General features: G+C 41.1%; 1 protein-coding gene across 1 annotated transcript in view; it reads right to left on the reverse strand.

Annotated features, from left to right (window-relative positions):
- GRAP2 (GRB2 related adaptor protein 2) overlaps positions 1-24,589 on the reverse strand; it is a 38,900-nt gene extending 14,311 nt beyond the window's left edge. The window contains exon 1 of the mRNA XM_085323497.1: positions 24,510-24,589. The gene's annotated coding sequence lies outside the window, so the exon portion shown is untranslated. The remainder of the gene's footprint in view (positions 1-24,509) is intronic.
- Between the last annotated feature and the right edge of the window lie 1,837 nt (positions 24,590-26,426).

Here is a 26,426-nt window from a genome sequence, read left to right on the forward strand (position 1 = left end):
AAACCAAAGCCTGCTTTTCATCAACAGCAGATGTGGCAAGGGAAGTAGCAACATGAGCTTTGCTTCTTCACCACTTCCTGCTCACATAACTCGGATGTACCCCAGCAGGACCACTTCTATGCTCAAGAGTGTTATGCATTTCCCATGGTTGGTTCGTGGTCCCCGCAGCCCAGTGGCTGAGGCTGCCAGTGGCAAGAGAAGAAATGGCTGGGTAGTGYCGCTTTAAGCAAGTGCACTGCTAGTAGATCTTCTTGCAATTCAGTTTATGAAGATCATCAGACAGCACCAACATAGAAGTAATGTTCATAGTTACTAATCCAGCTTCATCTGGAAGCAACGATCTTGAAGCCGAAGGCTCTATTACCTAACTTCAACTTTCAGAAAGCAGCAAAGCTTTATGCCTGGGGAAGAACTGCCAACTCGCCCAATCCAAATGTTCTTAACCAGAAAGCCCTAAAAAGAAACTGTACTAACAAAAACTCTAGCTTGGATGCTATTAGACAGGACCCCATCTGACACAGAGTAAGCTCCAAATTAGGCCACGTTTAAACCAGCAGACTACTGTAACCCTCCTTCTCTGTAACCTCTGCTGTAAGCTTCCCTCTGAAGGCAACCCAGGCTTTTAGCTGCTTWTATATCAAGGATCCAGGGCCATGCTTTGATATGCACAGCTGTGTAACCTTAACTCAGACTGTGGAGAAAGAACCAGGAGAAAATCTGTAGAAAGATAAGAAGGGCAAAAATTACATACAGCAGTAGGATCGTTGAGGTGGGATCATCAATAGCTCAAAGATTCAAGAGGGAAAACATCAACATGGAAAGACATGAAATCTCAGAGGAAAAAGACAAGAGGATTATTCAAGATAGTCATTCTAGCTGAGAACTACTCAAGGATCATTGGGGTCACTGAGCTGAATTCTTGGTGCCATCGGTGCTGACAGAGCTGGTGGCAGATGGCAACTCAGCACAACTGAGGATTTGTCCCAGGGAGCCATGGAGGCTGACTCTTCACCCCCTGACTGATGCTTGCCTGGCAAAGACTCTTCAGGTGCCTTTATTGGGGTAGTGAGCATGCTAATGCATGCGTATGCATAGCCTATTATTTCATTAAATCCTAGCTAGCTTCTGTGTATGTTAGCCAATAAATAGTTGTTTTATACTGTTAAGTGGTATATCTCCTGCTCGCAGACCTTTGCACCTASCTAAAGATGCCCAGCCAAAGAAACCCGTAAGACATCCCATAACACCACCAGAGATTAGTTCTGGGACTTGTTACATCTCAGTTCTGACAATAAAAGGATCTTCACAAGTTTCCTCTTGGATTCTGTTAGCACTCTTTTTTGGTGCTTATTAATGGTGAGTTTGTATTTCTGTGACTGATGCAACTGATTCCTGTGACTATGTAATGCCAAGGCAAATTGTTTAGTAATCCTCAGGCAGCTCTGTCCTTTTAGCATGAACCTGCCCCTGTGGTTGTCCCCACTGCCTTATAGTTTTGTCAATATGCATCCAYACTGAACTGTATCACTCTGTTTTTTAACAATTATGTGCTTTATTCTCATTCTTCAGTTTTGCAGCTATTCTAGACCTTTTTCACCCTCTTTTCTCTCAGTCCACTTACTGATGTTCTTTCAAATCTTACTCTGGATACCCTTTGCTATCTCATGCAGACCTGCAAAGGTAAGTTCAGCTTGCTCTGTGACTGTCGCATTCCTATTCCAGACCATTTGTGTAACTCTGCAGATGCAACTCAGACTTGATCTGATTGCCTATTCTAGCAGTGACATTCTTGGAGCTTCAATCTGTAGCCTCCCACAGCCAATGATGTGAGCCGCTTGCACACTAACAGAGCATGAGGGTATTAAATAGAAGCAGAATTAACCATTGAGGAACCTGGATAAACAATGATGCTGTTTTCATGGAAGAGAATTGAAGAAAAAGACCAAAGGAGAATTACTTTGATAAATGAGGTTTTTCAGTGTTTTATCTTGCAGTGSTGGGCTGCTGCAGAGGGATCAGAGCCAACAGTGCAAATGAATCCTGGAACTCCTAAGTGCAGAGCATTAATCTCAGAAAAAATAAAGTTGTTAAAAAGAATAAACTCTGTTTAAATACAGATCCTTTCTTTGATTTTCCCTTTAGTAATAGAAGAGACAAGGGGGCTTCTCTCTGCAGGGGCAGGTGAGGAGAGAACCTTGCATTTTTCTATATCCCAGGCTTTAGAGATGATACTGGAGAGCTGACCCCCTCAAAAGGAGAAGGGTTTGCGAAACAGTTAAAATCTCCTCTCTCAACTCTTTTCAGTTTCAGCAATCCCAACCTCGGGGAGAGACCAAGAGACAGATACCTCTTCAAACAATCTAACACATGGATTAAATGTGCTTTTCATTGCCAGAGGCTGGATTTAGAAGTGATTCAAATACCATACACAGTGTTGGCTGTGTTGATAAATCAGTAATGCAGTAATGCTATGGCCTTAAGCTCTTTCCCCACCAACTACTAAAGCAACACTAGCCAATAATCCTGTCTTTGAACTCCAGCCTACCACTTTTCATCACCTGAGCTTCAAACCATTTCTGTTTTTCTGATCCTGTTCCTCCCTCCATCTGTAACTCGAGAATCCTTACTCTGCATGGGTCAGTGCTGGRCTCTCATGAAAACTCCCCTGCCGGGGGCCCATTCTTTCCCTGTCCGCATGTGTGTCTCCAAGCGCCACCTCTGTGACATAGTGGGATGAAAATCTTTTTGCCATTGTCATAACTTACATTTGTCAAGCACCTTTCATCCCAAAGGACAGCACTGCAGTTTGCAGACAGAGAGCCAGACACTGCTTTTAACTGCATGGGGCAACTCCTTTAAGCTTTCGAGCAACCGGAGACAATTTTAGATTGTGCACAATGTTGGTGTGAACAGAATGTCTCTATACAGAGTATAGCATGTTTATGCTGATGTTATGCTATGCAATGTTTAAGGAGGCTTCTTCAGGTCTAAGTGTGAGTTGACCAGCATCAATATTTTTTGCTGGCTCTCTGCATGGTTCCCTGTTATAATGAGGTGCGTGCAAAAGGTATATGACTACTGCCATTCTGCGGGATGGATGYGGAACAAGATTCGCAAAAGGAGAAGGGAAACACAACTTGGCTTTGAGGCTACTAAGGAGGTATTTTAGGTTGGCTGAATGCCATTCCCTGAGCAGAAACATCAGCATCTCCTTTCTGATGAAAAGAGCCAAGGCCTAAATCATGTCAACAAGCAATGTAGTCCGACAGCAGCATCCAACATAGTCTGACAGCAGCATCCAAAAGAGTTTAACATTATTCCTCACATCAAATTGGGTCAAAATTCTGTTATAACAATGCCAGAGGAGGTCACCACCTGCTAAGAGTTTATCGTGCAGGGACTGCCCTGGCTCRGCCCTGCTCAGTCTCACATACTAAGATCACAGAAGGGCATGGTTACAGCAGTGTGTCTGCTTAGTGGAGCCACAAGGTCTTATTTTCATGCCTGCTGCATCCACATCTCCAGCCTGCAGCTTTATCCAGTGAGGTTTTGTGCTGTACAAGCTATTACGTCTTTCTTAGGCTCTGCAAGAACAACCTATAGGACTGATGGGCAACCAGGGACAGAATTCAGCYCTGAACATCTGTATAGAAACTCCAGACAGTATTTCAGCAAAAGAGACCTGGTTATCTAGAAGAGCTGTGATAGATAAAAGCATTGTTTTCACCAGCTAAGCTACATACAAGCAGCATGGGAATATCTTGTTCCAAAAACACAAGCCTCTTCCTACTAGGTTAACAGTGCAGGTCTGCTGACTGTCAGTGATAAGAGGGTAAAATTTATAAGGTAGAACAAGTCACCGAAACACTCAGCACTGCCGCATTTAAGTCTTGGCTATCCTGCCATCCAGCGGAACACATAACCTGAGCTGGGCCCCTGTATATTGCCCAGACACAACAAGCCTCCTAGGAGCAAGATTCGCACAACAAAAAAATTTTCAGAACTCCACTACCAACGGCGGTTGGTAAGAAATGTGCCAGACTAGAATGGGGATTAGTCTCCCTGAGGACCTTAGGCCTTCTGTGYTGCTTCCAGTCATTACAGAGTAGAGCTGGGTACCACCACTGGAAGCTTATTTAAGAGTAGCACCAAACAGAGTATCACAATACCGCGCAATATTGTGAGACTATAAAACCATGAATCGTTGCTGCACTGGGAAGGTTAGTGTGGAGGACAAGCGTGGAGAGAAGCATCCATGTTTGCCCATTTCTTCCTTGCTTCTAGCTAGTCAGATTGGCTGAGGCAAAGGGATTTCTTCCGTGAAAGTTTTGTCCTGTTGTGGAAGCAGCAGAACAAGATGGCACTGGGATCTCATGCTCTTTCCTACCCTGCAGTRCTTCTTTGCCTCCCCCTCCAAATCCCCACCTTCCTTCCTAGTACCTTTTCCACACAGCTTCCCCCACTCACGACTTAGACCCACATTCACCTCATACCTTGTAGTAGCTCTTCTCTGCTCCGACGCTTGCTAGAAAACAGGAGGTGTGTTACCAGCTAAGGGAAGTGAGTGAAGGAGAGCTCAGCCCATTTCAGGCTCCTCCCTGCTGTGACAGGGTATCACATTGGTAATGGGTCCAAATCTGCAGCGGAGGACAGTCAGGAGCGGGCATGAAGGATAGAGGTGGAGGCAAAGAATAGTACTTGTTGCAGGACAGAGAGAGGCATGGACCATTATTGGTCTCTAATGTTGGAAATATTTGTATTTAGAATCATGGTGCTGTCCTTTGCCACCGCCCGTACTCACCCGGTTTAACAGACAAACGAAGGAGGCTAGTGTCCCTCAAAAAGTGGAAGTTCTACCCAAATAAGGAAAACAGAAAAGAGCACAGGTCTGGTAAGTTAAATGAGAAGCCATAATAAGTCCGTTGAAAACTATATCTTGAAGAACAAGTAGCTGAAGACATAAAAACAAGTAATAAAATCATTTTTAAAGCCATCAGAAGCAGGAAGCCTGCCAGAATGTCTATAGAGTTGACAGATGATTGAGATGTTAAAAGAGTGCTCAAAGAAGATAAGAATAAGGCAGAAAAGCCAAATGAACTCTCTGCATCTGGGTTCCCTCCAAAGGGATGTAAGGAGATCCCCACATGGGGGCTTTTCTTTGCAGAGAAAGGCCAGGAAAACTCTCTCAAGCTGAAGAACTAGTAGAGAGGTTTTAGGATAAATTGGTAAATTAATAAGACTAAATTCAAGGTTTAGATATTTTAGAAATCTTGATCGAAAACTAACTTGAATATGTAATAGGAAAGGCTGAGCAATTAAACTGCAGCATACAACCTAGGACCTAATATGGCCTCAGTAATAGGAGGAAGGGCTTTAGGGGAGGCTCCAAGGACCAAGAAGTCTCACTGCTGAATGCCTGAAATTAACAGAAACTGTAACAAAGAAAAGAATTACTGGGCATAAGAGAGAGATGACATAGTGAGTGCCTCTCCCACAGCTTTTGTAGAGGCAAGTCATACTGCACAAATCTGACGAAGTTCTTTGAAGGAGCTGACAAGCATGTGGATGTGGATGATCATTTGATATAATGTACTCACATTTCTAAATTGCTTTCGATGAGCACACTCACCAAAGACTCTTAAGAAACCTCCTAAGCTCTCACAGAATAAGGGGAAAGGTTCTATGGAGGATTAACAACTGATTAAAAGTTAGGAAACAAGTTGAATGAACAGTTCAACATATCCATAAATGATCCGGAAAAAAATGAAGTGACACAGCCTACTGATGAGAAAAAAATAATGAGGTTATTACAAATTAAATCTGATCATGACTACTTACAGATGGTTTTCAGAACTCTATTAAAATGGAAGACGAATCTCAGTGCTGACAACTGCAAAGTAATGGACATGGGAATAAACAACCATAACCATAAAAACACAGTGATGAACTCAAAATTAACAACGACCAGTCAAGAAAGATACCTTTGGGTTGCTGCGGATAGCTCTGTCAAAGTGCCAGCTCAGTTGAAGTTAAAAAGGCAAATAGGTTAGAGAATGTTAGGAAAGCAGTAGAGAAACAAACAGGAAGCAACTTCATGCCTTACAAATCAACGGGGCATCTGTTTGAATATTTGGTAACTTGAATACGGCAGCTAGTTCTCATCTCTCCATCTAAAAATTGGAGACAGCAGCATCAGAAATAGCACYGAGAAAGTAATTAATGATGATCAAAGGAATGGAAAGGTTCTGAACAAGGAAGGGCCAAACTAAACAGACTAGGACCCTGGAGAAAAAAAAAGAAAAAAAAAAGATTATAGAGGGGTAAGTGCAGTAGCAGTGTGGAAAAAAAATAAGAATTATAGAGAGGGCAAAAAAGAAATTATTATCCATTGTTTCTCGTAACACATGCACTAGGAACCCATCCTCAAGCATGCTGGGATCTGTGAGGCCCCAATGAAGGAAGCTTCACTGTGTACTCACCCTGTTTTCACTCTCCTTTGCTGAACGCTGTTGCTGGGCACAGCACAGCAGGCTGTGTGGAACTTAAACCTGAATTGTTTCGTCTTTTCTTACGAACCACGCTATTTCAGAAAATAAACCCCCACASCATGCTAGTCTAAGATAATCAGTCCAGAAGCAGGCAGTGGCTGTCCCCATATGCACGAGCCAGTATCTCCCTTTGAGGGGAAAATAATCTCCCTAGATTAGCTGTTGTGAAAACAGAGATAGGCCGTCCATTAGGAAACACTCYAGCCAGTAAGAGGCATAAGCAATGAGATTTCCCTCTGCAAAGGAAAACCCCCAACATGTTTTGCTGAAAAAATATTCAGGTGTAGAAAGCGATGGGCCATAAAGAATACAGCCAGATCCTCTCAAGTTGTGAAGAGTCTCACATGTTACTATGGGCACATCAGGAATATAAAYTTCTGTTCAGGCAGGTGGGACACAAATCCTTATTGTCTTCTTGGTTTTAAGCTATGTTCATTTTTATGTTCTGTGCATGGCCTGACAGATTACATTACATTACACATCATAACGACCCATTTTCTCTATTTTCACCATGATGTGATCTAATGGGCCCCCCAGCAACAGACCTGCTGTGATCTGTCGCTCATGCTTGCTGCCTGGCAATGTTATACAATGCTGGTTTGCTTTCTGTTAGACAGCCAGAACTATGCATTAATATTTCTAATGTCAAGCCATAAAAGAAGTGGCTTTCTMTATCATAAATAAAAGAACTGATAGTGGCAAGCTCCCAGCAATGAGAGAGAGGAAATTATTCTCTTCGCTTTCTTCTCCATTACTATATATGCCTCCCCTCTCACAGTTATGTTAGTGTGTTAACCTGTTTACCAAACAGAATATATGCATCACAGCTATGTCAAAAAATATGAAAAAAATATCCTGATACTTAAGAATAATTAATGGCGATAAACTTTACRGAAAGGATATTAGACTCCACACTTCCGTATTTCAAGATGAAACCCAGTGCAGGCAGGACAAATTATTCCACAACTACCTGCTGCAGACTTGCATCTTCTTCAGGTACGTGTGCTACTGGCACAATCAGATACAGGAGAGCTGAACTATGGGTATGATACAGACTGGAAATCCTAGGTTTAGAAGGCTTGATTCAGACAAACTTGCACCTGGTTTGACGCTTAGCTGAGTGATCCAGCATAAATGTGTCTGCACACTTGTCAGAAAACTGCCTAAGAACAAACTACCTCACAAAATTTTAGTCATTTCTTGCGGGGCTGGAGATGTCAAGAGAAGAAACTTTTCCAAGGCATTTTATTTGCTTTATTTCTACCTGCAAAGCASAGGAGTAACCAGACAGAAATGGGAAGAGAAAAGAAAAATATCTGTTTTCAATAAAACATATAAATCAAATATTCTGCCTACTCCAAATGGTCTAGGTGGATAACACATGAAAGATTAAGTGGCTAGGTTTTGTTTGTTCTCAGTGTAAACTACTTACCCATGTGCTTAGTTAGTTTGCCTTCAAAAAGTAACATTGCCGACAAGAGAGACAGAAGCGGAAGTGCGGAAACAAGTGGAAATGTGAAAACAAGCTATGTTTTGTTGTAAGTAATAACTCAGCAGCTGTGGATTTGGGACTATCAGGGCAGTAAATCCACATAAAGCTGAATGTTATGAATGGAAGCTGTCTAGTCTTTCCTGATCTCCCATCTATCCCTGTCCCACACTCAGATGTGCTCCACACACAGCAATTCATCGTCTCTCACCACTTTGCCTTCTGCAAACAGCTGCTCAGGCTGTCCACAGTGACAGGTCATTAGTGGGCAGTTATTTTTTTCAGGACTGAGTGCACAGGAGTGGCAGTGCTAAAAAAGCTTCTCTGCAGAGCTCCATGAACAGATCTGGGCAGAGCTCTGTCCCAATTTGCTATGCTTCCTGCTACCAAAGATTGTCTTGAAAGCTCTGCACCTTGTTGCTCACTTGCTGCAGTCCTGTTTGCTCATGTCGTAAGATTTTAAAACAGCTCAGTCAACTCTGCACTAGCTATATATATAATTGCCTGTTGCTATTCTAGTCCTGGACTTCTCACCATTAACTCATAAACCAAATTCAGTTTAGTCGACATGACKATGGCTTGCACATTTGGTCTATCTATGTCAATTAAAGGTGTTAAGCCATTTCTCTTACAAGAATAAGCTTTACATGGAAAAGTACTATTGTAACGCTACTGTTATGCTTAAAGTAGGTGAGTGTACAGCTTTAACTATCTGGTACCATTAAAGCAGCACCACTTATTGCAAGGAGATGTGCCTTTAATCCTGAAGAGCTATTTGCTATTTGATTCATGCAAACCTTCCCCATCATTCTGCTAATTCATCTTCAGACATACCACCTACCCTTCTGGCTGATGAGCACCTCTGTACTTCTGAGAGATTTTTCTTYGGGAATGTATTGCTATGATCCTCTAGTTTCATCTTCTAAAGAAGTACTGGCMAACTTGATGAGATTAAGTATTTTCTTCAAACCCCTCCAAACTTGCCAACTTTCTCTTCTACATTTCCCACCCTGTGACTCCTGATTACTGAATTATTAGTGTCTCACTAGCAGATTTATGTATCTGATCAGTTAGGTTCTCCACTTCCTGCATTTGTGGTGTGATCACATTGCGCCGCTCTCATGACATCACAGCTGATCATCCGGACAGCAACTGCGAGATTCCAAGAACTCAGAATTGACTGGATTGGCAGATTACAATGTGGAAAGGAAAGCTTTGACCTCTTTTCCTTTACTACCAAACAATTCTCCTGTATTTCCATATATTTAACTATTTCACTGATGCCCAGGAGTCCAGACATGAGACACCTGCCTTACAGTTTCTGTGCTTTCACCTGCTTTGAAGACACACAGCCAGAGCATGCCTGCGGTGCCTTGTAGCATTCTAGATTTTCAGCTTGGAGGCTATGGACTATTTCTTAAGGATCTGCAAATGAGAACCAAGAAGATCCATCTTGCTGTCAGGGAAGCCTCTGTTTGTCACAGAGCAGTCTGTGCTTCTACTAGGAAATCTGGAAGGATCTGCAAGCCCAAAGAATGTTGGAGACACAGGAAAAGGTGAACAGAATATGGTCCTCATAACAACACTTTCTCCAAGCCTGTCCTAATGTTTATCCCAACTTAGAGATAAAGAGGGCCAGTTATTCAGGGAAAGAAAGTATGGATCCTGCAGCCTGACCTCTGCTCAGGAATTCTTCCCTGGCAGAACCATGCTCTACACTACCCTCAGCACTAATGTAGGAAAACCTCTTTTTTTTTTTTTTTCTTTCTTTTTTCTTTTTTTTCTTTTTTTTCTTTTTCCTCACTGCTGCCTCAGGAGCCAATATCATCTCTCTCAGTCCTGCCTAAAGAGTCAATTAGTTGTTGTCCACCACCATCTATGTACTGCACCAAGTTACAGTGGCAACAAGTCTGGCACCTGTGACTTTAGAATGCTTTGGGCTAATTCTTCTTTACAGTGTTCAAATCCCCAAAACAGCCAAGACACAGAGAGAAGCAATGCTGCCGATAGAAGAAGGAGCCTCTTCCTAGCCGTTATAGTTCCCTTATTATCATCCTTTCCAAACACTAACAAGAAACAAAGTCGCATGGCTATCAAGCCAAAATCAACCTGTTCAGCATGGGCTGTTGATTTGCTTCTTTGCTATCAGCAAGTGCTAGAGGGGGGGAAAGCAATGAGAGAAAGAAAGAAAGAGAGAGAGGGAGAGAGAGAGAGAGAGAGAGAGAGATATTCAGTGATTTGAATCCAGTGTTGGAGTATTCAACAAAACATTCCTTTCCAGCATTTAAATTCTCCCTTTGATGAGCACCTAGTGACTGAGTGGGCTGTGTTAAGCTTCCATCTGAAGCTAGAGGAAAGTAATCTCACTCTTTACTTCTTCCYCCTCCCTGTGTTACACCCCTTTAATCATGATAGATATATCTAAACATACTTGATTAAGCCAGACAGACAATGTGCCCCTAATCTGAAGTGATCAGGGCTCTGGAGCTGCCAAAAGGAACCTGCTGTCTCTCTATCAGACAGAGTGATAAGGGGTCGGTAATGCAGCTCCATTAACTGCTTCCCACAGAATGATTTTTTTCCCTGACTGCTCCTAAAGAGCAGACACTTGAGGAATGCTGTCTGATAGGAAATTGCATYGAATGGTCTCTTTTGGCACAATTGTCAAGCAGCTCCTTCTCAAGCCCTCCAAAAAATACCTGAAGTATGAAAAATGTAGCCACTTCCGTCTATGCTATGGTTTGGTTTTCTTTTTAAATCTCCTCATACCTTATCTAGCTAACTGCGTCTCTCTCTCTCTCTCTCTCTTTTTTTTTTTTTTTTTTTCATCTCTTTTTGGTAAGCTTCAGTACTGGCTGGTATGTGTTTTATTGCAACTGTGTGGTTATCAGTGTAACAATCATGTTCCTGCTGTGTGTGTACATACGTATGCAAAGGATCTGCTTRTGAGTACAGGTGGAGCTTGCACTTTGTGGAGTCACAGAATTTAAGGCCTCAACAGATCACTRTATCAACAGTCATAACGTGTGAATTTAGCTTGTTTGCGCTAATCTTGGAGGTCTTTCAGAGGATAGATAGATATGGATCAGAACAAGTGCATGAATGCAAATCCCTGAATTTGCCTTTGTRTCTATATATACGCAAGCACATCTGTTTTCATGCAGGTGTAGGGCTYTACAATCTTTATCCTCTGATGTGACCAACTCCTAGTACAAGACTATAGTCGTGAAGGATAAARGGGGGCATCAAACCATATTTGGGGGCTGTGAAATCCTGAGACTACCTGTCCTAAAACTCATCTTTGGTGTAATTRCAAGTACCTGCAAAGTTGCTCCGARCCACACCAGCTGTGAATAGCTCCAGGGAACCATTCTGCTAGCAGCAATGAGCTGGATGGAGCAGTATGCTTTTGAAGTTTTTAGTACAAGAGGCTGGGATAAGGAGTGGTGCTATATTTCAGCTRTATTTCCTATCAGAAAGGACTTCCGAAAGCCAATTCTGAGGCAAAGGAGTCAGAAAAGAATCTATAATCCAGCATTATGAGACTAGATTAAAAACAACCAATGACAACAAACCCCATCTACAGTAAGATTCAGATATTCAAATGTGCTTTCCTCCTATTTGGGTGCCTAAATACAGGCTAGATTCTAAAGAATACTCAAGATCGATCAGCTCAAGCTCTGAAAGTTATAAAAGTCTTACAAAAAACACACAGTATCCAACACTGTTCTGCAAGCTGGAGCTCTTGCACTGTAAGAGCTGAGCTCTTCTGGTGTGTGTACAGGTCTGCACATGCACATGCTCTTCTGGTGTTTGTGCAGGTCTGCATATGCACAGGCACTAGATGTGCAKGTGAACAGTAAATTCCCCCTTTCTATGCATGATCATACATTTCACAATGTGAAATGGAAATACGGACAAAATTTGATAATTATTTATGCTAAAGTAGGTAGGAATAAGTTCACCCTATGCCTGGTTCATTTCCACAACAGTCAAGAAGAACCTCCTCTCTTCATGTATGAATGATGACGGATGCAACAGAATCATTTCTTTAATTTTGGGCAGAGTTAGAGAATTCATTACATTATGGCAATAATCCAGTCTGATAAAAATAGTTTACACTCCTACGTTGGGTTCTACAATACAGCAATATAGTTGAGTGGCATATGTGAACAAAATGGTATGAAAAATCTGCTTGCATATACTGCTGGATCCATAATACTATGTTTCAAATCAGCTACTGCATGTTTCTCTGATTATGTCAGATGATAGAATTTTGAGTAAAATTGGAAAAAAATGAGCTCAGTGAGGAAACTGCTGTTTTCCTTGCTTTTGCATAAAATTCATCCTGCCAGCGCAGGCAATTGTGCAAAATCTGCAACTCTACTACTAAAGTTATGTATGCCAACAAATAAAATTTTGCACAAAAGTAGAAGTAACATTAACTCAGGGAGAAAATGTAATTCTTCTTCATGCTTTTAACTGTAGATCTATTTTTGTAGAAAATTGCAGCTGCCTGCACAAGTTGTGTCCTTATATATTTTTCCTTTCCTCTTGTGCTTTTACAATAGGATTAAATATAAAACACATTTCACATGTGTTGTCATGTTCACATGTTGTCATGTTCACATGTTCAACACACATTTCACTATCATAATATAAACACAAACACAGGAAAAGCTAAAAAGCTAATAATTACGTTCCAAAAGCCATCTTATCTTGGCCATGTTATGTATATTTTGCCAATTTCAGCTTGCAACCACATTTATTGTAAGAATGTGTACAAATTACTTACAAAGTTTCACATTTAAGTAACTACAAAGAACTGAAATGGTACTATGTGGCCTAAATAGCACTGCTGTGGTACCACTATTGCATAACGTCACCAACTGCACATTTACATTCTGAGCCTCTGTGTTGTATTAACGATGCTTTTTTTCTTCTTAATGTATCTTGTGGGCTCAACTTCTATTTAAATGCAACACCTCTTTTACAAGGCGCAAGTGCTAGAAAAGAGCCTTTCTATAAATTAAAGTCAGCCCATATGTATCTCACTTGGGCATGCTTCTGAAAGAATTTAAAAGCAATCAATTGCAATAATTCATACATTCAAAGATGCAACTCCAACAGTCAATCCAATTTTTATTCTGATTATAAAGTAAATGCAAATGTCAGCTTGTTACTATTCCTGGGGATTGTCTCTGCACAGAATTTTTACCGTTTTAAGTAGAAGTGTGGAACATATTTCATGTTTGTCTATGCATTTTTAGCTCACTTGGATTATGATATATTTGAAATTAAAGTGTAATGGCAGTTCCTGAATGATTTAATGTATAGACATTTTTTACTCTGAAGTGTGAGTGACTTGTTCTTGTTTATCTTGGTCCAAAATTGAGTTATATCAGATTGGAATAGGTTCTCATCATCTGGAAGAGAAATACCCAGGCAATACCACAATGTAGGGATATCAGTTACTGAATTAATGYGCAGGCTAAGACTTAATTAAACACATAAAGTTCTTTTAGGTAGAGCAGGCCTGACATCTTACATTTCACGTTCCTGTGGCGGAGGCACCTTCAGAGCAGTCAGCTTAGCTGGAAGCTCACYGCATAACCCCTGCACACCCTGCAAAAATAATTACGGCCCAACTCCTTCTGCGAGCAAGTGATCAATTGCTGCTCCGCAGCAGGCAACCGCGCAGCCTCTGACTAGTCAATAGAATGCATGTGGCAAACCGGGAACGCTGCGCAAAGGGTGTGAATGAGTCATTCGACATTTCAGGTTGACTGAAGTCATTCTGGTACATTTATTTCTGATCTTGATGTGACATCCACATTTGCATATTAAGCTGGATGGGAAGAGAGAGATTTATATTATTTGCTAGGTACACACACGGAAGACAGCAGACTCTGCATGTGTGTGAGAATGCGGGCTTACACGTATGTCTGTGTGAACAAGGCCACATGTGAACTAACTTTTCTGCACTTGTATGTGAGCAGGCATTCTGTGTGCAAGTCTGAACACATCTGAGCAAAAGTATGTTTGAACGCGTGTATCTCTAGGGATGTGATTACAAATGAAAGACGTTCGTTTGCACCATGCCTGAATGGTGGAGCAGAGGTCCTGTGAGCATGCTTCTGGTGAAGCGTGCTGTGTTTTCCTTGGCAAATACAAACCTGAGCAACTGTGAACAACTTGGTCTGTGTACTCTTGGAGAGTAGGTCAGTGTGTTGTGCATGTGGCTGACAAGGAGCATCCATGGGCATGAGTGCAAGTGTCAGCTGAACTTGGAATTTAGGTATTAGTCAAACATTAGCAGTAATGAATCACCTCTTCTTTCCATGGAAAGAATACTCATCAACCTCTTCAAGGAGGATCTGGCCAACATTATACTCCTCCACTCCTGGTTACACTCCCAATTTAAAGCGGAAATTAAAGCGGAGAGTCTGACTACTTGTAGCTCACACTGAAGTCTGTGTGATCCGTGCATATTTAGCAGCACTGAGCAGTAAGCCATTTTAAAATACGTGCTCTTAAATGAGGCTTAGGAGCCTCAAGTTGCACTTGGGTTTGAAATTCTGGACAAAGACACTCACTTAGCCATTATTTGAGAAAAAGAAATACTTATCAATATGGAGATGTTGAAATACCACACAGAAATATTATCAGAGGTTGAAGGAGGTGAACATAAAAGTTATCTAGTGAGACTACTCAAGGTTATGTCACAAGGAGTCAATGTTTCAAACTAAAGATAGAAAATCTTGTTTTAAATATGGAATCAGTGGGGCACATATGAACTAATTCTCAAAGAGATGAAATATCAGTTGGGTGGGGCAAGCAGAGCTCTGGTTTTTAGCCTCAAGCTAAAAACAGTCATGTTTAGTTTTGCATGGAACCAACAATGTATTTGTGCCCAGAGCAGGAGACTTGCAGCATGCTGCATAGGTAGAAGGCACTATCAAGATCTATGTTATTATTTTTTATTTTTTGATAAGGTCCAGGTTATTGCATCCTTTAAATTATTAAGACTTATTGCTTAAAGTACTGCAGATCCATCCCCTCCCTCAGCCCAGTTCTGTAAGTTATTGATCCCGCACTCAATTAACCTTGGCGAGTGAACGTAGGCTGGACGTTGTCTCTTTCAGATTCAGTCATTCTTGCTCAGTGCTGCAGTTTGCGTACAAACAATGAGGGGCACTACTTAAATCTCCAAGTAGAATTACTTTAATGGAAACGAAATGTCCATTCATGACATTTACAGTCGTATTAAGTTTCATACCCTTCGTTCTCAGAAAACCTAAGCACTGGGCCTAATCCATACAGACTCTGTCCTATTAAATAAGGCTTCTTAGAAGTGAGTACAATTCTGCTTCAAAAAGTTTGGAAAAAAATGAATTATTCTGTTTCTTTGCATTGCAAACATGGGCATATTATTGTAATTCAGACTTACCCACTGTGCTTGTATTGGTATTGTACAGAAGATAAAATGGAATGAGATGGAAATCCAGTTTYTAAGTCCAGTCCAAGGCACACTTATCGAGGTACATAAAGATCTAATAGCCACTGGAACTAGCGATGAAATGAGGGGAGACTGTACATAAGAGAACTCATAGCCCTTGTGGCTCTTTTGTACAAATGAGGGGTAACACACAGAAGGCAGCTCTGGATGTGCTGATTCCCATAGCACAGGGAATGAGCGTAGCGAGGCACAACATGATCTACAACAGACAGCTGCAATGCAGTTCACAGACCTCCTGAGAATTGACTTTGGTCCCACAAGTTTGCTTAATTATGAGAGAAGAATTGTTTTATCTAGACTTTGTTTTCGGGCTCAGAAATGGGCATGTACACACTTAAAAAAAACAACTTTTTTGCTCAACAGTATGCTACAGTTTTTGAGGAGAGGACAACAAGCTATTTCTTCTATAATGTAACAAAATACTACACACACTTTTTCCTAGTTACGCTCCTGAATACACAGTGCTGACTGTAGTCCTGTCATCTAAGAATCACCTCATGAAAAAGAGTTGAAAACAAAATAATTAATGGAAATGATACGTATTGACAGTCTATTGTATTCATTACTGCATATATACRTTCCATTTCTTTTCTTTACCCTTTGCCTGTCTCTCCTATTTAGAATGCAAGCTTCTCGGAGCAGCATGTGGTCGCAAATGGTATTCTTCCATATGTTGCAACTTAACAAAGCCCAAAACCATTTGTAGAATCATAGAATAATTAAAATTGAAAAGAATCTGCAGAGACCATCAAATTCAAGCCCCTGCTCATGGCAGGGCTAACTTTGAAATCATACTAGATGAGATGTAACCCCATTTTTCTACAGTGACTACTCTTACGGAACTCCACTCTCATTCAGGCAATAATATAAATTATATGCCTTTGTAGATCAAAGGCATACTGAAAATCATTTAGGTACAAGACCTGCATTAAATGATTTGAGATTTCCTTTCACTATGTACCATACAAGATTGTAAAAAACACTCATAATGTGCTATTGACTTCAGTGCTAGACTCCAATTATACAACTGCATATTATCAAAACATACTAAAATGAGGCTAGCATTACAGTCATCATTTTCCGACTTTTTTTGTGCTTAATACTCCATTAAAAATCATTATTTGTAGATAGAATTTGGACTGAAGAAAAGGAAAAAGAGCAAAGAAGAAGATTCCAGATAGAAAGAAACATAGTCTAGAGACTGGAAAAAAATTACTTGGCTATATGCTGCAGGTTGGTCTCTCATATACCTCGTACGGTCTGGAAGAAGGTGTTGCTCTTCTAGATACCTTAGAAAGTCTGCATAAGAAAGTTTTGAGAACTGTGTACTGTAGAAACTGTTCAGCTCTTACCCTTCAAGATGCATCGTGAGCACAGTAAAGCTCTGCAGTGGGAAACCAGCCAATGGCAAGAGTTACTTGTCACAAGACTTAAACAAGGTTTGTGCACTGCTACAGGGTTTAACCCCTCAAAATACAGATTAGTGGTACTTCTGAGATGAACCAGGTGAATTTTATCTGGAGTGAATACATCTAAAAACATTTTCATATCACACAGCTGCTTCTCTATGAATAAAGAAATTCTCACTGCACTTCCACTTTCTATTACTGTTTCAGTTACTGTTGCTTCTACTCATATMTACTTTGTCTGCTGTAAGATTAAAAAAAAAAGTAATCTTCAGTTTCATTACTATTGCATATCTTGCTATATTTGATTATAGTAGGCTACTGCTTTTGTCTGGAAGATGAACTCCGGTTTTCAGTTTGCARCTTTTCAAAAATTAAGTTATATTAAATAAAGTGATCATCTTTGTAAAAGAAACTAAACCACTAACATTCCCAAAGCATTCACTGAATTTTGGAATATGTTTCTTGCTTGCTAAGTCTGCAACAAGCTGGACTTTGCTCATCTCTGCAGCTGGTCAAGGAAAAGTTAGATGCTCTGTTCTTCCAAAGCTCAGGCCAACTAAGTGTCTGAGATTGCGAGGCAGAAGTTGATGCATTCACCTCCCTCCCCTCAAATGTCATGCCAGGATTGTTTAGACTGAGCAGGAGAACAACATTACAAAAGAACATTCTRCTCGAAAGCTAGTAAGCATTTCAAACTAAAAAGTAAAATTAAACCTGCTGAACAGAAATTGTTCAAAACAGCAGTAATTCATTAAGAAAATAACCACTGTTCACCCCAAGAGACTCCCAATGCATTTTACAAACCATGAATTAAATTCAGACTCATTTTGTGCTTCTGTTATCCTGATCAGCTTCATCAGAGGGGGATGCAGTACTGCTGGGCAGGGTGGAGGGGCCACATGCTGCTGCAGTTTTCCCCTGGTGTGTTTTAAAGGATTACAGACTCTGCTTTGGCTTCTCTTGCTAAAACGACTAAGCAATTTAATTCAGAAGCCTTATTATGAGTTTTTTCCTTGCCACTGCCACCTTGAGAATAGCAYTCCTCTGGACAATTTTGGTGTGGGATGGTTGAGCTAGTAAGCATGAATACTAGAACATCATGACTGCGTCCTCTGATCTCAGCTTTACCCTGGAGGGTACCTCCAGTTTGGCCGCCACTTTCCCTGACTCTGTACCTATTGCTTCTCCTACCAACRAAATCCATCCTCCAGTGCTTTTCAGCAGTGCACAGCAGGCTAGGAGCAGAAGCAACAACTGCCCAATTAAAATCAAAATGTCAGATGTGCAGAAGGCAAACCGAAATCTGCTCGGGCTATCAGGGCAAGCACCTTTAGTCTTATGCAATTAGCTGAAGGATAATTGATGACCACAGGCAGTCAAAGCTACAATTTTGAGTCTCCCTTGCAAGAAACGTGCTAGGGCATATCATTCAGTACTGACTTAGAGCAAAGGGCTCGATTCGCTGTGAGTCCTTAAATCCACCTCTTGAAATGATGAAGTTTTCCTCGGAAATATCCCCTTAATTATCAGATAAAATGACAAGGTGCTTAGAACTCAGAGTGGTGTTTACAAATGTGCTACCATTCCCAGTGTCCCTGTAATTATGGTATATAAGGTATATTGTATTCACCATAGCTAGCCCCAGTGACATAGTCACTTGTGCTTCCTCTTCATTGAACTTCCACATTAAGGTAAGTACCTGAAGGAAATCACTTTAATATTAAAGCATGTCTATTTTTCACAATGAAGACATAAGTTATGTCAGTGCAGAGCATCCAGTATCAACAATGTCCAAAAGYCAGCTGAAGCCTTGCTGTAAAAGAACTAATTAATAATAAAGCTTCAGCTGCTTAAGGCATGGACCCTCAGAGGGTATGGATATTTTTGCACAGAAAATTTGGACAAAAGTACTTCTGAACCCATTCTGCAGTCTCTGTTATTAGAATGAATGATTAACCTCTTCAGACAACACATTGTACTTGCTTCAGTCCTATTTCCGACAGCAACCTCGACAGTCAAGAGGTACAAATCAGAACAACTGTTGAAAAATGTTTTTTTTTTTAAAAAAAAAATCAGAATAAAATTTATCAGCATATATTATAGAAGTACTTGTCATATCTGTGCAGTAACAGCTGAGTGGAGTTTTCTGTTTAAAGTGAGGATTCAGTGTCTTTGTTATGTATGAGAAGCACAGCACATATGAAGAATTACRACACTAACTATAAGAACACATAATGAATTTCCTAAGAATTTACAAGTAAATCTATTAACTAATTTATGAGGTAAAATTACTTTTAAATATGGGTCCTCTATTGCTCTGTGTTTGATCTTCTGTTTGTTTCTGTAATCTCAAAAAGGGAATAATCCAAATCTTCAGACTACTTAAAGATCAGTAAAAACTTGCATAGGCAATACTTGAAGATTTTTCTGAGATTAGTAGCCTTTTTTTCCCTCTGTCATACTTCTTATTGAAAATTTTGTCTTCAAAAAAACCCTAGTGTTCAATTTTTTCCTTCAGAGAATGCTACAAAGYGACCTTTCAAGATACCCAATCTGCCCACTGTTAGAATGGTCCTTTTAAAATATTCATCATTTCACACCAGGATTTTCTACCGACAGCAGAARCTTCATAATCTTTCAACAGGGACCCTTGGCTTCACTTCTCCTGGGAACAGAGAGAAGTAGTCGCTGCTCTGAAAGATGAAGTTTTAACTACGTGTGGTGGTATCAGTCCCACTGAAAATTACCTTGTCATGGTATCATGGGAAAGAAAAAATATTTTCTTAAACATCATTCAAAACTAATGTGAGATCACAGACATTCAGAGACTTTGATTTGATTGCATGGGCTCTTTACACAAAAAGAAGAAGACAAGATTAAATCATTTAGGCATGTAGCACAGATATAATTATCTCAGATATGGGAGGTAGCAATACGTGCTCTACCAAATCAGTACGCAAAAGAAGCAACTGCTGTACAGGGCCACTATGGAAGGTAATGACATGACTGTGACAATACCTATATAATCTTCCGCAATGTAATACTGCATGTCTATTCATCTCCTTCTACTAGAWTCTCAAAGTACTAATGACTTTAATGAATTAAGATTGAACTTCTGCTCAAGACAGGAAAGTAGTTTGAGACTACACTTATTTCTCCTTTACAAWAAAGCAAATCAAGAGAATTTCTTTTGGGTTTCATGGATTTAAACTCAGAGATCTTTTACACTATTAGGATTACCCAAAAGAAAATTCCAAACACATAACGGTTAAGTGAGGGCAGTATTTCTATGCATATTAACATAATTATAAAACAGTCTGACCCTTTCAAACTGTAAACTTCTCACCCTGTTTGAGTTAAGAAGGATTTGTTCCACTCCTATACAGAGCTCTGCACACTTGGCTGATGGAGGGTTGGGTCACCTTTCCCAAAATCATTATGTTTTGACATTTGGGTAGCATACTGGATGTAATAGATGGATAGCCTCATCTGGTACAGCAAATCCTATGCACAAACAGACAGAATGCCTCCAGTATGTTATYTTTAGATGTTATACTCTTTTACATGAAAAAAAAAATTACCAGAGCACATTCATGCACAGAAACATTTTTAAAAGTTTGTCCACATCCTCAGATAATCCCTGTTTAGATTGCAGTTGTTATGGCAAATTTCTCCTGTGCCAGAACTCAGCTGTAGTTTGGAGGTGCTATGGCCTGGAAATGCATTTAATTTGATATTGTTCTTTATGTAGTCATTTTTTTTAAAAAAATAAAAGAATTCTAAAGCTGTAGGGGTTGAAGTTTGTGCTGTAAGCATTACTGGTGAATTTGTTAGGATGAGATAAAAAAACTGGRGAACTGGTAAGGAAAATCTAGAGAACACAAGTGCCTCAGGAAAAAAAATGGCATGTAATTAGTCCTGTACATTGCTCTGAAAAGATAAAACAGTATTTAAAAACATTACAGGGTAGGGGAGAGGAAGAAAGAATGGATTTTGGAACTCCAAGAGAGAAAAGAAAKGATTTTATCATGTATTGGTGCATGCTGTTCATTTAGGCATTCTAGTCATTTTCTCCCATCTCATAATATTTTACAGTGCTGACCTGTGATCTCAGTGTCATGATAATGTGGCCATTCTTAGCAAGCTTATTTCTSAAAGGTTAGTCTCCCCTGCTTAGATGTTATTTGGATGGTGCTTTAGCATGGTTCTTTAATCAGCAGAAGGATTAAGAAAATTTAAGGCTACAGGAAGAACTCAGACCCTTCCAAGATCACTTTCCTTCATTCTCATCTTCTTGAATTTCTCATCTTCACCTTCTGGAAACTGTATTTACAGTGACTAAGCCTCAGAGACAAGGTTCTGGGCTATAGCCAAAAGAAAAAAAGATGCCCTTCTCACCCGGATCACCCAGCTGGGTATGTCTGATACCCCTGGGACAACAGTGGCCAAACATCAGAAGCATTTAAGTAAAGCTTCAATCCCACTGCAGTGCTAGTATGGTTAAATCATGAGAATAGTTTGTACCTTAAAGCATGAAGGCTACARTACCTACACTTGTTAGCCTAGCTCACGTTGCTACAAATTCTATTTGCTTTTGTGCAAGTCCCTCTTTTCCCTTCCTCCTTTTTAAAAAGTGCTTGCTTTAAATCCTTTTTAAAATGAAAGTGCCACTATAAAATGCTGAAACAAGGCAGCTTTTTCTAGTGATTAGGGAACAAAATCAAGAATCCAGAGAGCACTTTCCAGCCCCAGACAAGCTAATGATTTGTYGTGTACCCCTGGGCAAGCTACTTCACATTGCTGCACTATAGGGCACATTCACAAAGCGGAGAGTTGCTGTGCATGGAGACATTTAAATGGCTGGGGCAGCAAAAGCTGCAAAGCTCGGTTCCAAGAATGCTATTTCATTTTTGCAGATTGTCCAGCTAGTCAAGTTAGTACAACTATAGTGCTTCCATTATCGTAGTTAACTCAGTGATACCACATCCAGACACATAAACCTGACCTTARTTACAAAATGGGAGAATTCATACTGACCTGTCTTAAGGACAAATGGGCAAAATGGCCATCAATAAACAAAAATGTGTATAGATAAGAACATGAAAGGCCTACATAGGAAACACAAATKTACTGCCATATAACCTCTGAGGGGACTGTGTATTTCCTTTACTGCTGCCCAAATTTACTAAGAATGATGGAAAACTAAGCTGAACAAACCAAAAAGTTTCCTCCAAGGGACCTGCAAAGCAAAATTTTTAAAAGGTGTGGGATATATGGATGCCATTTGCGCTGACTGCAATATGGCTTGCAGCCAGTCCTGAACTTTAAATCAAGTGTATGACAATCATTATATTCTGTACAGCATTTTGAGGAACTGAAAGCAGACAGAATGGCTAAGCTCCTCTTAAACCAAAGCCAGACTCTGGAGACAAGTGAGAAAGGTAGAGGAAGACAGGGCCCTATTATACTGAAAAAACTAAAGAAACAAAAATCACCCCCAAACACGTAGGCATATCAAGTGTTGTTAGAAATATTTAATTACTGGTGAAATAATTGGCATTTTCTCAGCCTCTGTGGTTAGGTTCTTTTGACTATCTATATCAGAGACTGAAAGAAGATCATTTTCATTATGTGAGCAGTAAAAGCAAACCAAAAGAGACTGCCTAAAGCAGTAGTTCCAGACCTGTGGCTTAATAGCAACCTCTTGCCTGCCAAACTTTCAGATATTGCTTGTGGCCATRGAGAGCTGCTGTCAAGCTACAGATTGATGGGGAGGGCAAAGCATAGCACCGTATGCATGGCATTACTTCCTCACTGCTGTTGCCCTTGAATCAGCAAAAATGGAGGGCACTGGTGTGTGGCTGCAAGACTGAAAGGTAAGAAGTATGGAAAAAAAAAAGAAGTGCTGTTCAACTAGGTAGAGGAAGAGAAAGTTTGAAGGGAGAAGTGATGTCTTTTATTAAAGTAAATTAGAGGCTATAAAAACACGCAGACAAGCTTCCAGACAAACTGTACCTTCTGCAAACTAATGTAAAAAGTTATAAGAGATCAGGTCAGACAGCTAACTTGAGCATGAGAGGCCTGGTACTCTGGGAGTTGTACAAAATTTTGTCTTGCAAAGGGCCAATTTTCATTTTGCCCAGGAAGCTCCCTCAGTTAGAACAATTTAAAGTGATGTATACAGAAGTGAGTGGTAGAGAGGAAAACACAAAAAACCCAAACAAAATACAGACAATACAACTAAGCTGATTTTTTGATAGGTACATTTCACCTAACCTCTCCCTCTAACTCCAGGTTATTCTGCTTCCTTGATAAAAATAGGAATGGCACACAAAGCTATTTTGTATCTAAATCACTTTTCTATGGTAACATCAAGTTTGGATGCAAGAAAGTTAGGRATAGAAGTAAATGTCAATATATATGAAAGTAGCAGGAATTACCTCAGTGGCACACCAACAGCTTTTTTCTCCGAACAGCTACTAAAGAAATGTTTTCTCTCTAACTTCTCCCTCACTCATTTCACCATCACATCATAGCTAGGGTTTAAGTCACATYCAGAGCCAGGGAGCAGAGGCTAAAGTGTGGGCCTCCTTCTGCTTCTACCTGCAAGTGGATGACTTGTGCTAATTAAATTGATGAGGGTCTTCCATTCCAAAACCTAGCTAGTGGGCAACTATCCAGGGTTYCTCATKCCCAAACCTAGCTTTTTCTTCCATGCCCATTCACTAGAAACTCAGCCATCACAAAACCTTTCTTCTCCAGACAAGTATAAATATGAAGGTTTCTCCTGCTGTTGCTGAAGAGAGTTTGAATTACGAATTTTTCTAAGAAGATGTTTACTAATAAAAGCTACTAACTCATATCTTGGAAACTGATGTCCTTTTGCTCCCAGGTTAACTGCAAGACGAGTTAATCAGTATGAGCTTCCTTTATAYGCACAAACACACACAAAAAACCCACAGACTTTATCCTAAGGAGATGTTTCACAACAACAGTGCATGTTACTCTTAGAATGCATCAAAGAACTCTACATTACAAAGCAATTGAAGAGATGTTGCATTCAGGCCTTGCCSCTTGAGACCCCAAAACATTGCACAAGGAGACACTAAAAAAGAGGGTCAGTGATGCCGGATCTACAGTTGCCAGAAGCATTTTTCTTTCTAGGCATCTTGCCCCAGTCAATATGATCACACACAGGGTGTGTTAGAGACACAATAGCCTGATCTCTTTCAGGGTAACCTTAAAGTTTCTGAGGAATATGGAATCTCTTTGCTTTGTGCTTCTGACTAACAAAAATATCCAGCTATTATTTTCTTYGCTCTGTTCCCACAAATGCCCTCCTCCTGAGCACATTCCTGATCCCCCATTGACACAGACAAAATCCTGATGCAGCAGCAGCAGCAATGAAAACACACTAAATCTTGAGCCTTGCAGCTAAGACCTTACTTGTTTAACTCTGCAGAAAATGTCATGCTAATTTAAACCAACATTTCCACCCTTAAAACTTCATAGTGAAAGAAGCATGCAGCTGAGCAGGTCTGTACCTTTGACKGTAGGTGGTTGCAGTCTGCTGTTTCAGGATCCGTGCTGAGACAAAGTGGTGRTGAATGGCATCAGTTTCATAACAAGATAATAGCTTGTCTCTTGTCTTCAGCGYGAGTGCTTAGCAAGGGTAGAAGTTTGTGGCGCCATTTGGGACATACAAACATTTGCCGCCGCATCCTCACCTCTCCCTCATGAAGTGCAGCCAATCAAGCAGTGGAGTGCAAACCGCAAACCACGCAGGAACTCACAAACACGGCAGTTTACACAGCTGGGCRTGGGACTCAGCTTAGTGTAGTTTTTTACTCCAAGATTACTCCTGCACCAGAGTTATTTCTGTGAATCTACAGCAAATCTCTATTCTAGTTGCATTTGATGCTCTGGTGCTCTTCAGAACTTGCTCAATGCTTGGAGATTTAATACATCTCTCTGGACAGCACTGGCCCCTGTCAGAAACAGGTAGCAAGCCATAGGAGTAAGTAGTCCAGGGCATCCTAAAACATGCCCTCCTCCCTAATATGGGGTGGCTATACAGCACCAGGGTGATCATAAATTATCTGCATTTAAACTTAGAGAGCACTTCTCCTGCTGTATGTGTCCTTTGACATGACAGAGTCCATGGGTGCATACAGGAAACGTGTCTACACATGTGAAGATCTGGTTTGCAGCTCTGCAAGAAAACACAAGCAAATACAAGGGCCATTTGGAGCAGTGCGACCACAGGCCAGGAGAAAGATGATATAAGAAAGAGCCCAAGATTTTAGCAGACTCTGTGATTAACATGAATTCAGAAAGYGTCTTTAAACTGTGAAAAAAAGGGGTATGAGAATTGGATTCACATAAGCCACGGGGTACACAGAAAAGGCACATTTGCTTACTTACTGGTTCATCAGTTCAGTTAAAAGAAAGGATGCATTGCAGCAGGCTGGCAGCCTGGATAAATGGCCTGTGGTCTAGAAGAAGCAGTGACAGCTTATCTGGCCAACGTTTGTGCTATGGCTCTTTCCAATGGCAAAATATTTATGGATCACATATGTGCTACAAAAATAGAAATACAACAGTAATCAAGGCTTTCTCCTAAGGTGAATAAGGGCTGAAAAGGCATTGTTTGATTAATGCATCGGCCTGTCTCCCTCTTGCCTGGGGACCAAGCCCTCCTCCTCCCGCCATCGCTGAGGAAAATGGCAATGGCGCCCGATCCCTACAGCAAGGGTCCCTCGAGCTGGCACGAAATCTGATTGGGTGATACTAGAAAGAGGTGGGCTTAGGAAGGTGATTGACAGCAGCTCCTCAGGGCTGAGGAAAGCTTGGAAGCCAGGGAGGAGGTGGGGCTTGGGCAGTGATTGACAGGTCACTTGGGTGAATATTGGGGGCGGGATGGCTGGTAGCAAGCATTCTGATTGGGTTAGGAGAGAAAGGAGGTGGGTGTTTGCAGGTGATTGACAGTTGTTTGAATCTGGCCTGGAGAAGGTTGCTCAACAGTCACGGCTTCCTGAGGCAACAGGGGAGGAAGGCGCAGGAGTGGGCGACAAGCAGGGGGCTGGTCCTGGCTTTGCGAGCCCACCCGTCCTGCCCTCAAATTAACCCCATGCAGCAGTTACACTGGGGCAAGAGTATCCCCTGCCCCACGCTCGTTCTGTCCCTCAAGCAGCTCGGTCTCCCAAAAGGCGATTTCCCTCCCGACTTTTTCTTCCCCGCCCCCAGCGCTCCAGTGYCTCATCCTGCCGCCACACAGCTACGGCTCTCTGCAGGCCCCTCCGGAGAGCCAGGCTGGCGGCTGCTGGGAGCCCACAGGGCCCCTGTAGCACAGGCGATCTAGTGTTTGGAAAACCAGTTGCTATCGGTGGGCATAGGAGCCTTCCTCGGAAAGGTGGCCCTTGACTTTGTACTGGTTTGAGGATCCAGAAGGGACTCCATGT

The sequence above is a fragment of the Rhea americana genome, unplaced genomic scaffold (assembly GCF_003343005.1).
Source record: "Rhea americana isolate MKP2758 unplaced genomic scaffold, rheAme1 scaffold_85, whole genome shotgun sequence".
Classification (NCBI taxonomy): domain Eukaryota; kingdom Metazoa; phylum Chordata; class Aves; order Rheiformes; family Rheidae; genus Rhea; species Rhea americana.